Genomic DNA, 13,433 nt, shown 5'->3' with positions numbered 1-13,433 from the left:
ATAGCCCAATTGAAGTGCATCTACACCAATGCACGCAGCATGGGCAACAAACAGGAGCTGGAAGCCATTGCACAGCTGGAAAACTATGGTATAATTGCCATCACAGAAACATGGTGGGATGACTTGCACAACTGGAGTGCTACAGTGGATGGCTACAAACTCTTCAGAAGGGACAGGCAAGGAAGGAGAGGCAGTGGGGTAGCCCTGTATGTTAGGGAGTGTTTTGATTGTCTAGAGCTTAATGGTGGTGATGACAGGGTTGAGTGTTTATGGGTAAGAATAAGGGGGAAGGTCAACAAGGCAGATACCATGGAGGGAGTCTGTTGCAGACCATCCCAACCAGGATGAAGAGGCAGCAGAAACATGCTGTAAGCAGCTGGGAGAAGTCTCACAATCACCAGCCCTTGTTCTTGCGGGGGACTTCAACTTACCAGATGTCTGCTGGAAATACAACACAGCAGATAGGAAACAGTCGAGGAGGTTCCTGGAGTGTGTGGGAGATAACTTCCTGACACAGCTGGTGAGGGAGCCAACTAAGGAGGGCGCCCTGTTGGAGCTGTTGGTTGTGAACAGAGAAGGACTTGTGGGTGATATGATGGTTGGAGGTCATCTTGAGCAGAGTGATCATGAAACGATAAGAGTAAGGAGAGGGGTCAGCAGAACTGCTCCCTTGGACTTCTAGAGGGCAAACTCCAGCCTGTTTAGGAGACTAGTTGGCAGATTCCCTTGGGAGGTAGTTCTGAAGGGCAAAGGAGTCCAGGAAGGCTGAATGCGCCTCAAGAAGGAAACCTTAAAGGTGCAGGAGCAGGTATCCTCATGTGCCAAAAGACGAGCTGGTGAGGAAGAAGGCTGGCCTGACTGAACAGAGAGCTTTGACTGGAACTCGGGAGAAAAAGGAGAGTTTATGACCTCTGAAAGAAGGGCAGGGAACTCAAGAGGACTACACGGATGCTGTGAGGTTACGCAGGGAGAAAATGAGAAGGCCCAAAGCTAGAACTTTTCAGTGTTCTTTGACTGACAAACATTTCTTTACCAAAGATTTAAATTTCAAAGCACATGACAACTCTTGAATTTTTGATGCTTTTATTTTTGCTCTGGTTATATTTATGCTTCACCTCCCTTTACAGAAAATACAAGAAAGTCAACAATAAAACATTGAAAAAATATTGAAGGGAAGACATCATAGAAGATTTGAGTGCCTGTTTGATGCGTAAATCATAGAATCGTAGACTTGTTTAGGCTGAAAAAGACCTTTAAGATCATGAAGTCCAACCATTAACCTAGCACTGCCAAATCCACCATTAAACCTTGTCATTAAGCATAACATCTACACATCTTTTAAATACCTCCAGGGACAGTGAGGAAACCACTTCCCTGGGAAGCGTGTTCCAATGTTTGACAACCCTTTCAATAAAGAAAATTTTCCTAGTATCCAATCTAACCCTCCCCTGGCACGACTTCTTTCAGCTCGTCTTTTGGCACATGAGGATACCTGCTCCTGCACCTTTAAGGTTTCCTTCTTGAGGCGCATTCAGCCTTCCTGGACTCCTTTGCCCTTCAGAACTACCTCCCAAGGGAATCTGCCAATCAGTCTCCTAAACAGGCTGGAGTTTGCCCTCCAGAAGTCCAAGGGAGCAGTTCTGTTGACCCCTCTCCTTACTCTTATCGTTTCATGATCACTCTGCTCAAAATGGCCTCCAACCATCATATCACCCACAAGTCCTTCTCTGTTCACAACCAACAGCTCCAACAGGGCGCCCTCCCTAGTTGGCTCCCTCACCAGCTGTGTCAGGAAGTTATCTCCCACACACTCCAGGAACCTCCTCGACTGTTTCCTATCTGCTGTGTTGTATTTCCAGCAGACATCTGGTAAGTTGAAGTCCCCCGCAAGAACAAGGGCTGGTGATTGTGAGACTTCTCCCAGCTGCTTACAGCATGTTTCTGCTGCCTCTTCATCCTGGTTGGGATGGTCTGCAACAGACTCCCTCCATGGTATCTGCCTTGTTGACCTTCCCCCTTATTCTTACCCATAAACACTCAACCCTGTCATCACCACCATTAAGCTCTAGACAATCAAAACACTCCCTAACATACAGGGCTACCCCACTGCCTCTCCTTCCTTGCCTGTCCCTTCTGAAGAGTTTGTAGCCATCCACTGTAGCACTCCAGTTGTGCAAGTCATCCCACCATGTTTCTGTGATGGCAATTATACCATAGTTTTCCAGCTGTGCAATGGCTTCCAGCTCCTGTTTGTTGCCCATGCTGCGTGCATTGGTGTAGATGCACTTCAATTGGGCTATTGATCCTGCCACCTTTTTGTGGGGAGAAGCCCTAATTCCTGTATGACCGTTGTCAGGCATTACTGGGGCCTGCCTTCAATAGTGAAGTGCTAGTGTAAGAACTTGTAAATTTGTATAGTTTATATGATCACAGTGGCCAAAATCAATCTTTTTTCTGTATACCCTCTCTCTTTGGAATGTTATGGTCAGAAATTGAACATGGAGCCATTAAAACATAATGCAGACAGATGTTTCTGCTTGACTTGAACACAAGTAAAAGGAATAACTACATTACTGCTAACTAATGGAACAAAATCCATACTTTTTTCTTCCAATATAGGCCATGAAAATAACTTTTTCTTGCAGTGTTTCATGTGTTAGAACTTGGGTTGATAAGTTATTTGTAAGTTGTGAATTACTAAGAGAAGAGAAGTTCATAGCTAAAAAGAACAGAGGAAAACCCTTTTTTTCATTGACAGATTCCATCTTAACTGCAGAAATATTTTATTATTGTAGAGGAAATGTCCCAGTTAAACAGTAGAGCATTTATCACTGGTATCGTCACTTCATCTAGCTGTTAGATAACTCATTCAACAGAACTATCTTCCTGGAATAGAGATAAAGATAGGGGCTTTATATCATTAGCATTGTTAATATCCAAATTCTAATGATTCCCAGAAATAAGGAGGATAGAGGGAAAACCCACTGAACAGACGAACAATAACTTAAACCATATCTTAAAGCAAAGCAGTAAATGATCCTGAGACAAAAATTTTCCTGACAAAAAATATTCATTTGATAATAATTCAATTTCTTTAATTAAATTACCAATTAATGAGAAAACAAAAAGGGGGGCTTGGCTCATAAAACTGCATTCTTGTTAACAGCATTTTCTATCACTCTTTTCAGCCTTATTAGTTAAAGGGGATTTTTGGACTAAGGAACAAGAATCGATAAAAACATGTTTATAAAATAAGTAATCAGGAAGTAAAAATCTACCCCAAAATGATTTGGACATGTATTTAAGGTAGACATTTCCTTTTCTTTCATGTCTTATTCATGAATGTTGGGACTACAACTTGAAGGTGGTCCAGTGAGGATGTTAGAAACTTAGGAGGAAAACAAGGTCTGAATGGGATATAAAAATCAAAATGCTGTGAGAAACAAGACCAGTAATGGAAGCTGAAGCAAATTAGATTTTGCCTTTGTGCAGCTGCTTAAATCTGAGATAGGAGAAAGGTGAGTGACTAACTTTGGACAACTAAGATTTGGGTCTGAATTAGAAAACTGTTCTTCATATTACAGTGTGAATGAGAAAGAAACCCTAAGAACACGGTTTCACATACCACTATGCTGATCTAGCATCTAGCCTCTTTGCTTCACAGGTAATGTCATATCGGCATTGACATTTCTCTGCTGCTCAATGAGCTCAGTCAGAGCAGAGGACTCATTCACAAACAAGTAAGTAGTTTTACACTGCTTTAGCTCCTGAACAAGACCACCAATGAGGGTCAGACAAATGTCAATGCTGACACAGGGGAAGACAGGGAAGAGGACAGAAGCACTCCTTTTGGCAGATTTGATGAGGTTAGCTGTATCCTCAAGTTTCACTGATAAATTCTGTCTCTACATCAACCCTTGGTGGAGTTTTTTTGCTCTCTTCTATTTTTCTCTCTTCTAGCTAAACCATAAGGACATTATGGAAATGAACATCCTAGTTTAAGTATCTAATTTTAGGCCTAAAATTAGACAATACAAACATACACACATAAAACCATATTTATTTTGTGGCTTTATAAGTTTAACATTAAAGACACAGCTTGTGCAGTGATGAATTTGCAGTCTTGTGCTTAGCTGCAGTGGTCCCATGTCACCCTGTTTCAATTTACCTGCTAAGTTCAATCAGCCATTAAGCAATAAATCTTTAAAGCCATGTAGGGGACATGTGTGCACAAATCAAATTATTTATTAACAATATACCTCAGCAAAGTGTCTGTGCAGGCTGGAGACCTCCTGCACACCACTTTAAAAATAAGGTCCCTGGAGCTCAACCCAAAGAAATTGATTGAGTGCACTAATGTATTCTCATGTGTTCCTCTTGATGCTGAATTTATCTCATGCATGAAAGACTTTGCAGGGCATTACACAAGTTCTTTATTCCTTGCTCTTGAAGGTGTTAAGCTAAGAGTTTTCAAGTATGCCTAAGTATGTGCAGAAAGCAACGCTTTGCAAGTATTTCTGAAAAAACCCACATAGAGTCAGGAGTGAAGTTTTGCCATTGTTCCATATTTGCTTCAGTAAGTCAGAATTATTGAGTTTATTTGCAAAAGATCTTACCGCACCATGGCATACAGTACCTGAGGATTGTATATGGCTACCAAAAAGATGTTTTATCTTATTTCACTTTAGCACATTTCCCAGTCTAGTTTGCCATTTTAATCTCATTTCTATTCAAAGTGATTTCCCTGGATTTTCTCCATTTATTTCTTGATCCCTTATTTTGTTCTTTTCTGTATTTTAACCATTCTCTCCAGTCTGTCATTTGCCACAGTATCTTACCTTTTGTGTGTTTTATGACAAGGAAATGACAGATGCATAATCTGGTTTCTAGTTAAGAAAATATATTCCAAATTAAACTTGAATAAACACTCAGTAACTGGGTAGCTTATTTTAGCCAAATAACAGGCATTAAAGAGTGATGTATCTTTATGGTACATGTTTCTATAATGTGTGTTTGCATAAGCATTAACATAGCTTAGTAGCATGTTACAGGAATGAGTAGGTATAGATAATGTATGTTAAAATTTCCCCAAACAATACCTACAAGCAAGCACTGAGGCAAGTATTAATTAGGCAGCTTCTGAACTGTTCAGCTTTGCCAAATACTTTGATTGAATTTCACATGGGAAGACATATGGTAAATGACATTGTGCCTGTCCTAATATAACAAATGTGATTCAATTTTCATGTAAACTTATTCTGAAAATTTCCTTGTGTGGTTTACATATGCATTTTGTATTAAACTAGTTACCCTGAAGCAAATGTTGTGGATTGTGCACCATAATTCTGTTAGCAAGGGGAACGCAAAGATCATCAAACTTGTAAGTTTCATGATTATATTAAAATGACCCTGTAATCACAATTTTTAGATACTAGTTAATATTTTGTTTACATCATAAACTTTATGATGATGGCTTTTTTTAAACTTTGCTACAATATAATTGCATCATAATTAAGAGAAATTAATCCCACCTTGTAGTTAAATACACTTCTATTTTAATCTACAAATAACTGTGAGAATTCTTGTTACTGTACAGTGAATATTTTTAATATATTTACTTCCACATTAAGAAGATCAATATTAATAAGACAACACAATGAAACAATAATGGATATGAGGTATTTACAGGACATAATACAACTTCTATAGCACAAATTTCATATCCCTGTAACTGCTCATCTACAAACTGGGAAGGCCTGTCGTTCACAGGAGAAATTGTGAAGTTGATTAAAATCACATCACTTGATAAGTTAACAAGTTTATATTAAATAAATTTTGCAAAATGAAACCACTCTTTCTGTCAAATTTATTTCAAATAAATGTAGTTCAGAGCGCTTGCCCTTTTTTGTCTTTGTGCAATTGGAATAATAGAATAAAGCAGCTACTGATTTTTTCATAAGAAGTAACATATTTGAGGTCAGCAGGGGTTCTCTTCAGAGACAGTATAATCTGGTTTCCTACCATCCACCATCTTGAATTTTTTTTGTTTTCGTTTCTCATTTAACAAAATTTCTTCTCAGTATTTCAGTCAAACAACCAGTCAAACCCTCGAAGTTCAGCTGGTTCTTCAATTTTCCTATAGTATCGAGCAACATTTTTTAAGGAAACAAGAAGTAGAAAACACTAATCAGTGTAGCTCTGCTTCAGACAGCTTCCTCCTGTAGAAACCAGAAAAGTATTTCCAAATTTCGTTCAAAGAAAACAGGAGCCTGGGGTAAGGCAGCTTCCTCCCTCCACAAGGGTTCCCGGTGAGCAGTGAACCTCTTATAGTAAACAAGTTTAGCTCTAGCATCTGTATTTCCTCGTGATGCACATTCAATTCCACCTCCAGTCTTTCACATTTAAGAAAGATTGATTTCTAATTCTTTTTATTCATAGTGAATTAAAACCTCAGGCAATAACGCACTTGTACAAGTGTAGACTGTGCAATTCATACAGCTTGAGTTCACAGTCCTTTCAATGCTTTCAGCACTTTAAAACAGCATCTGTACCAATATGTGTAAAACCCAGCTTATTCATTTGCAGAAATACAGATCATGAATGTCTTATAAAATAAAAAAATCAAATAAAACAACAGTTTGATAACTAAGTAGTTGTAAAAAAGTTCACTCAAAAATACTTTCATTTTTTCAGACCAAATTCTGCAAGAAGTTTTCATCTTTCTTAAAAGCTTTACTAAGGATCTATTGAAGGTTGAGGAAAATCAGTATGTCTTGGATCATATCCTAGCAACCTGTTTCAGAAGAATACTAAGGAACTTTGTCAAGTATGTGCTTACATCCCCAAAACTTTTCTGGAACTTAGGTGACTAAATTGTTTAAATATCTGTTTTCTTGTAATTAAGCTATGCAAGACTTCATCAGTGCTTGACGGTTGGACACAAATAGAGCTGTCTACCCCAGAAGTTTCTTTCATGTATAATTATTTTATATTTGTTATTGAAGTGACAGAGAGAGTAGTTTTGATGCGTTTCTTCAGTATTGTAAGAAGTGTATTCGGAAAATAGCCTCACTAATAATTTTTTTAAATTTTTTTAAAAGCACATTTATTTTAAGTAAGTAGTTTATCTCTTTATCACTGGTTACTTACCACAAATGTGAAGAGTTAGATTTCTGAGGAAATTATTATCTGGATTGTCTCATTCTATGAAAAGAATTGTAGAAAAATCTACAACATTGCGCTCTACCAAAAAAAAAAAGAGATATAAACTCTGAGATCTGGTAGGTGTTAATATTGTGCAGGAAGATGGTACAAAGGGTAGAATTCATCTGATAAAAAATACAAATATGACATGTCTCCTTTGACTATAATGAATACGTAGGGTGATTGGCTCAAGCACAGTCATAGAAATATTCACTGAATGGGACACTGAACATCATTTCATCCAATCACTTCCTCAAAGTGAGACTATTCTTAATGTTAGATCTAGTCAGTTTTGTTTGGGTTTTTTTTTAGTCCAAGAAAAACTTTTAATATTTGGAAATTAATTCTAAGAGCCTGGACTCCAAGGTCTTCTCAGGGGCTGAGTTGAGGGTGACCAGCCTCAGTCAATTAAATGTCCGTAAGGAATATGTCTAAACACAGGTGAAAGGAATCTCATAGTTCAATCACTTAAAGTGAAATGAGCTCAAACAAAATAACATTTAAGGTAAGATAATTTCAAAATTCTAAATGCTTTTGTTGCAAATCACCTCAAGCTACAGCCTATAGTTATATTTTCTCTTAAAAAAACCCAACAGAATTGTTTCTCCTAAACAATACTTAGAAACTTTTACATCCAGTCCTTCAATCTTCATTGAAATCTGATTGTCATCAACCTTAATATGAGCAGAGTGAACATTAAGAATCAAGCTTTCAGTCTCTTTAACAGCTGTTACAGAACAAAAAGCCTGTCTAAACAGATCCTATTATCATCAAAATAGGACATGAATATTGCCTGAAACTCTGTCCCTTAAAAACTCAAACTTTGAATCATTTAATTTCCTAGAATTAATTAAAAAAATCACAGCAATTAAATGGATGAACTAAAGTTTATATATGCTGGTTTACTACAGATGTCTCAAGATAGATGGCACTCACAAGATAGACTTTTTCCTTTAGCTTTACTGAACTCTACTATGCAGAGAAGATCACAAAAAAAAGGTTTAAAGATCATCATACATGTGTTAACATTAAACCAGAATTTGAAGTGTTGATCAAATTGATTTCTTGGACGGTATGAGCAGCTTGTCTTCAATATGAGTTTCTATCTAACTGTAAAAATTAAGAATTCAGATAGAAGTAACATGCCTTACAAGTTCTGAACAGGCTTACTGTAGTCGAGTGTGGGAATATTTCAGAATTGCACTTCCAACTTAAACTTAGTGGTTTGTCTCACTATTATGTTGGTAAAACATATGTGTTAACTGTGGCTTTTGTAGGCTGGAGCTCATAGAAAAACCCAACAGGTTAGGACTGTTTGACTAATTAAAATAAATCCTGTCACCTATTATACCTATGTGCATATACGTGTATATATACATATATATGTATACTTCTATATATACACAGATAGATATGTATGTTCTATGTCATATCTAAGAACAAAACAACACGGTATTCTCATTTTATGTATGTCCTAAAAACTGCAGAAAAGTTTCTGCAACTTCAGACAAAATACTCTTATTTTTCAAGAAGAAATCAAATGTTTAAATGAGAACTAAATCTTAAGGAAACCTGGAAGCCCAATCCTGTCCATTGTCTGTAATCTGCAACAGAAATCATAGAATCACAGAATACTGGGTTGGAAGGGACCTCAAGGATAATGTAGTCCAACCTTTCAAGGTAAAAATATAGTTTAAATTATATGACCCAGCACCTTCTCAAGCTGAGTCATAAAACTGTCCAATGTAGGGGAATCCACCACTTCTCTTGGGAGATTATTCCAATGGCTAATTGTCCTCATGGTGAAAAAATTTCTTCTGGAGTCCAATAGGCATCTCCCCAGGAGTAACTTGTATCCGTTACCCCTTGTCTTTTCCACGTGATTCCTCACAAAAAGGGAGTCCTCATCTTCTTGGTACCACCCTGTATGTACTGGCACATGGTAATAAAGTCTCCCCTAAGCCTTCTCTTCTCAAGGCTGAACAAACCCAGTTTTCTCAGCCTTTCTTCACATGGCAGGTCTTCCAGTGCTCTGATCATCTTTGTGGCCCTTTTCTGCACCCTTTCCTGCTTGTCCACAAGTATAGCGGTGGACCAAAACTGAATGCAGTGCTTAAGGTGTGGTCTGACCAGAGCTGAGTAGAGTGGGATAATGACTTCTTATCTCTGATGATGATGCCCTTGTTAATTCAATCCAGCATCCTGTTGGCTTTCTTTGCCGCTGCAGCACACTGTTAACTCATGTTAAGCTTGTCATCCTCCAAGATCCCCAGCTCCCTTTCCACAGGGCTGCTCTCCCACCAGGTGGATCCCAGTCTGAGCTGCACTTCTGGGTTATGTATTTCCAGGTACAAGATCTTACACTTGTCTGTGTTGATCTTCGTAAGATTCCTGCTAGCCCACTCCTCCAGCCTGTCCAGGTCTTTCTGGAGTGTGGCTCTCCCTTCTGGAGTGTCAACTACCCCACTCATTTTGGTGTCATCTGCAAACTTCATCAGGGTGCTCTTGATCCCAATATCCAAATCAATTATGAAGATATTAAACAGCACTGGGCCCAATACCAATCCCTGGGGGACCCTGCTTGACTGGTTACCAGTCTGAGAATGAACTATTTACTACCACCCTCTGGGTACTGCCTGTCAGTCAGTTCCTCACCCACTGCACAGACCACTTGTCTAGGTCGTAGCGTGTCAGTTTTTCGAGGAGGAGGCTGTGGGGAACCATGTCAAAAACCTCAGAGAAGTCCAAGTAGACAATGTCCATCGCTTGCCCTGCATCAGCCAAGCAGGTTGCTTTGTCATAAGAAGCAATCAGGTTTGTTAAGCATGATTTGCCTCTGGTGAATCCATGTTGGCTTTTCCTAAACACACGCTTCAGTTTACTTGTGAAATTCCCCAGGAGGATTTGCCCCGTAACTTTCCCAGGGGTTGATGTGAGGCTAATGGGTCTATAATTACCTGGGTGCTCCCTGGAATCCTTCTTGTAGATAAGGATGACATTAGCCCCCCTACAGTCTTCAGGCACACCTCCTGATCTCCACAACTTCTCAAACATCATGGAGAGTGGCCTCGCAACATCAACGAGCTCTCTTAACACTCTTGGTTGCATGGCATCCGGGCCCATCGATTTGTACAGGTCAAGTTCCTGTAGCAATTAACACACCAACTCTTCCTTCACTGATGGTTGGTCTGTGTCTGCATCACTCTGGATTTTTGTTCCTGTGGCCTGGGACCCAACAGCATTGGTAAAGACAGAGGTGATGAAGGTGTTGACGACCTCTGCCTTTTCGTCATTGTTGGTGATTTGTTCACCTTTCCTATTTAATAGTGAGCCAATGCTCTCCTTCTGTTTCTGCTTGTTGTTAACATATCTGAAGAAGACTTTCTTGAAGTTTCTGACATCTCTGGACAATTTCAATTCAAGCTGAGCTTATGCTTTCATAACTGCATCTCTGCATACCCTGGCAATGCCCTTGTGATTTTTGACAGGTAATGTTCCACTTTTCCATCTCTAGTATGATCCCCTTTTGGCTCTGAGCAGATCCAGAAGGTTACAGTTAAGGCAAGGGGGTCTCTTACTCCACCTACTTCCTTTGCCTTTAGAGGGGATGAACTGGTTTTGTGAATCTAGGAGAGTGTTCTTGAAAAACTCCCAGCACTCATTAACTCTTTTATCCTCCATGGAAACTTCCCATGGTGTCCCTTCCAATTGAGCTTGAGCAAGCTGAAGTTTGCTCTTCTAAAGTCTAAAACCTTTGTCTTGGGATTAACCTTCAGTGTGCTCATCTTTATCCCAAACTCCACAATGTTGTGATCACTGCAGCCAAGGCTGTCACTAACCAAGGTGTTACAGAGTATGTTTTCTTGGTTAGTGAGCAGCAAGTCCAGCAGCACCCCATTCCTGGTTGGCACATCTAACATTTGTATGAGGAAGGAGTCCTCTAAGTATTCCAGGTACTTGATGGGTGACAGGTGAACTGCTGTGTTGTTTTTCCAGCAGATGTCTGGGTAGTTATTCTCCCATAAGAACCAGGTTTTGCTGACCCAAAGCTTGCTTAATTGATCCAAGTATTGCTTCGTTGGTCTCATTATCCTGGTTTGGGGGTCAGTAACAGATACCTACTGTAAGGTCTTCCTTGGAGACAACCCCTCTGATTTTGACCCAGAGGCATTAGATAGGGCTTCAACAACTACCATAGTTGTGTTCTGTACATTCAAGGTTCTCCTTAATGTAGAGTGGAGGTCCTCTTCTACCCTGCCTGTATTTACAATATAGCCTATAGCCATCAATCACATTCCCCCAGTCATGTGAGTTGCCCCACCATGTTTCAGTTATTCCTATGATATCACAACTTTCTGATGGGGCACAGAGCTCCAGTTCCTCCTGTTTGTTTCCCAGACTGCATGCATTAGTATATACACACTTTAGGTGGCTGGTCTTTTGATTTTCATTTAGGAAGACAGCTGAGGCACATTTTACATTACTCTGGTTGGTCTGATTTATTCCCCAATTGGTTGTAGTGGTAATGGTGACGTGGGCATTGCCATTTTGAATCCCTCCCCCCGAGACCTCCAGTTTAAAGCCCGCCTCACCAAGTTAGCCAGCCTGTTCCAAAGATTGCCCTGACTCTTTTAGACAGGTGGATTCCAACCCTTCCAAGTAGGCTGTAGTCCTCCTAGAAGGTCCCATTATCATAAAAGCCAAAATCCTCATGGCGACACCAGCCAAGTATCTGCATTATGCGTCTATTCCTGTCTGCCCCCAATCCTTGAACTGGTAATATGGAAAGATAACTTGGACACCAAAATTCTTCTCTTTCTCCCCCAGGGCCTTATAGGCTTTCTTGCTTCTGCCTGAATTTGGGCTTACGGTGTCATTCGTGCTTACATGAAAGAGTAATAGTGGATAATAGTCCATACTTTTGACAAGTTGTGGCACCCTCTTGGCCACAGCACATACCTTCACTCCAGGAAGGCAGCATACCTCACGTGACTCCCTGTCAGGTCGGTAGATGGGTGCTTCTGTGCCCTTTAACAGGGAGTCTCCCACTACAACCACACATTGTTTCTTTCTGCGATATCTGCTGTGCATTACTGGTTCAGATGTGTCTTGTGGGCCTTGCTCACAGGTGTCTGCTGTTGTTAAAACTTCAAATTTGGTTCTAATTGAGATGCTGGAGGGTTGAGCCTGTGGTGGAGTTTTACATTTGCAGGACACCAGCGTCCAGGGTGCTTCATCCTCAGTGTCTGCTTTTGGAACAATAAGAAATATTCAGCTTCCTAATATAGGGTCTATGATATTCTCTAGTGTCCCATATGAGAGATAATTCATTTTCACAGGTACAAATACCACTGAATGTTCCCCTCCTTTTTTTTTTTTTTGCTAAGAAAGTATTTTTATTTCTAGAATTTGGTCGAAACATAAGTTATTGTCTATTTTTATGATTCAGAAGGGAAAAAAAAAAATTATGTACAGCTATCTACTTGAGTAGTTTCAGTTATAATTAAAAAAAAATCTTACAACAAAAATATACTTAGAATGCCTGATTTAGTAGTGTTTCAAGATCCTAAGACCTCTTCTCTTACCCTAACACATTTCAGATATGATTAAATACATCCTTATGAATTTAATTTGTTTTTAGGGAAGTTCTAAAAGAATTATTTCCTGTCTTTCATTTTTTGACACCAGCAACTGATAAGTTTTTTCAGGAAAACTATTACTTTAATCCTAAATCAATGGCTTTCCTTGATTTATGACACAATAAAATAATTGTGTTCAGAAGAATAATCCAACTTTCAGATCTGACTACTTTTACATCACTTAGATTTATTCTATGGAACAGCAATTCACAATGATCTACTTGCCAATACTTTTTAAAATGCCTATGTTATATATTTCTTGAACTATTAGGAAAACCAGAGTTCTTGTTTATTTCCCTTCTTCAACACTTTTGAAGTGTTCCATATTTAATTCTCTGAACCAGTAGGAAAGAAAACGGCTCTTAATCCTCAGTAGATGAACATCCATGAAATATAAACATATGTGAACTCTAGAGTACTTAATGGCATCTTTTTAACTTTATCACGCTTTGAGATACAACTTATTATTTTGATGTTGAAAGGACCTTTCTGACGTAACAGAAGAACTATCTTCCTTTCATTTTGTTTGGGCTGTCTTCTGTTTATATCAGTAATCTTGAGCTCATTGGAAACTCAGTGTGATATTAATAC

Source organism: Leptosomus discolor, chromosome 2 (genome assembly GCF_034619465.1).
Source record: "Leptosomus discolor isolate bLepDis1 chromosome 2, bLepDis1.hap2, whole genome shotgun sequence".
In the NCBI taxonomy this organism is placed as follows: Eukaryota; Metazoa; Chordata; class Aves; order Leptosomiformes; family Leptosomidae; genus Leptosomus; species Leptosomus discolor.
The sequence above is the reverse complement of the archived record's forward strand: the minus strand, read 5'-3'. Positions refer to the sequence as shown.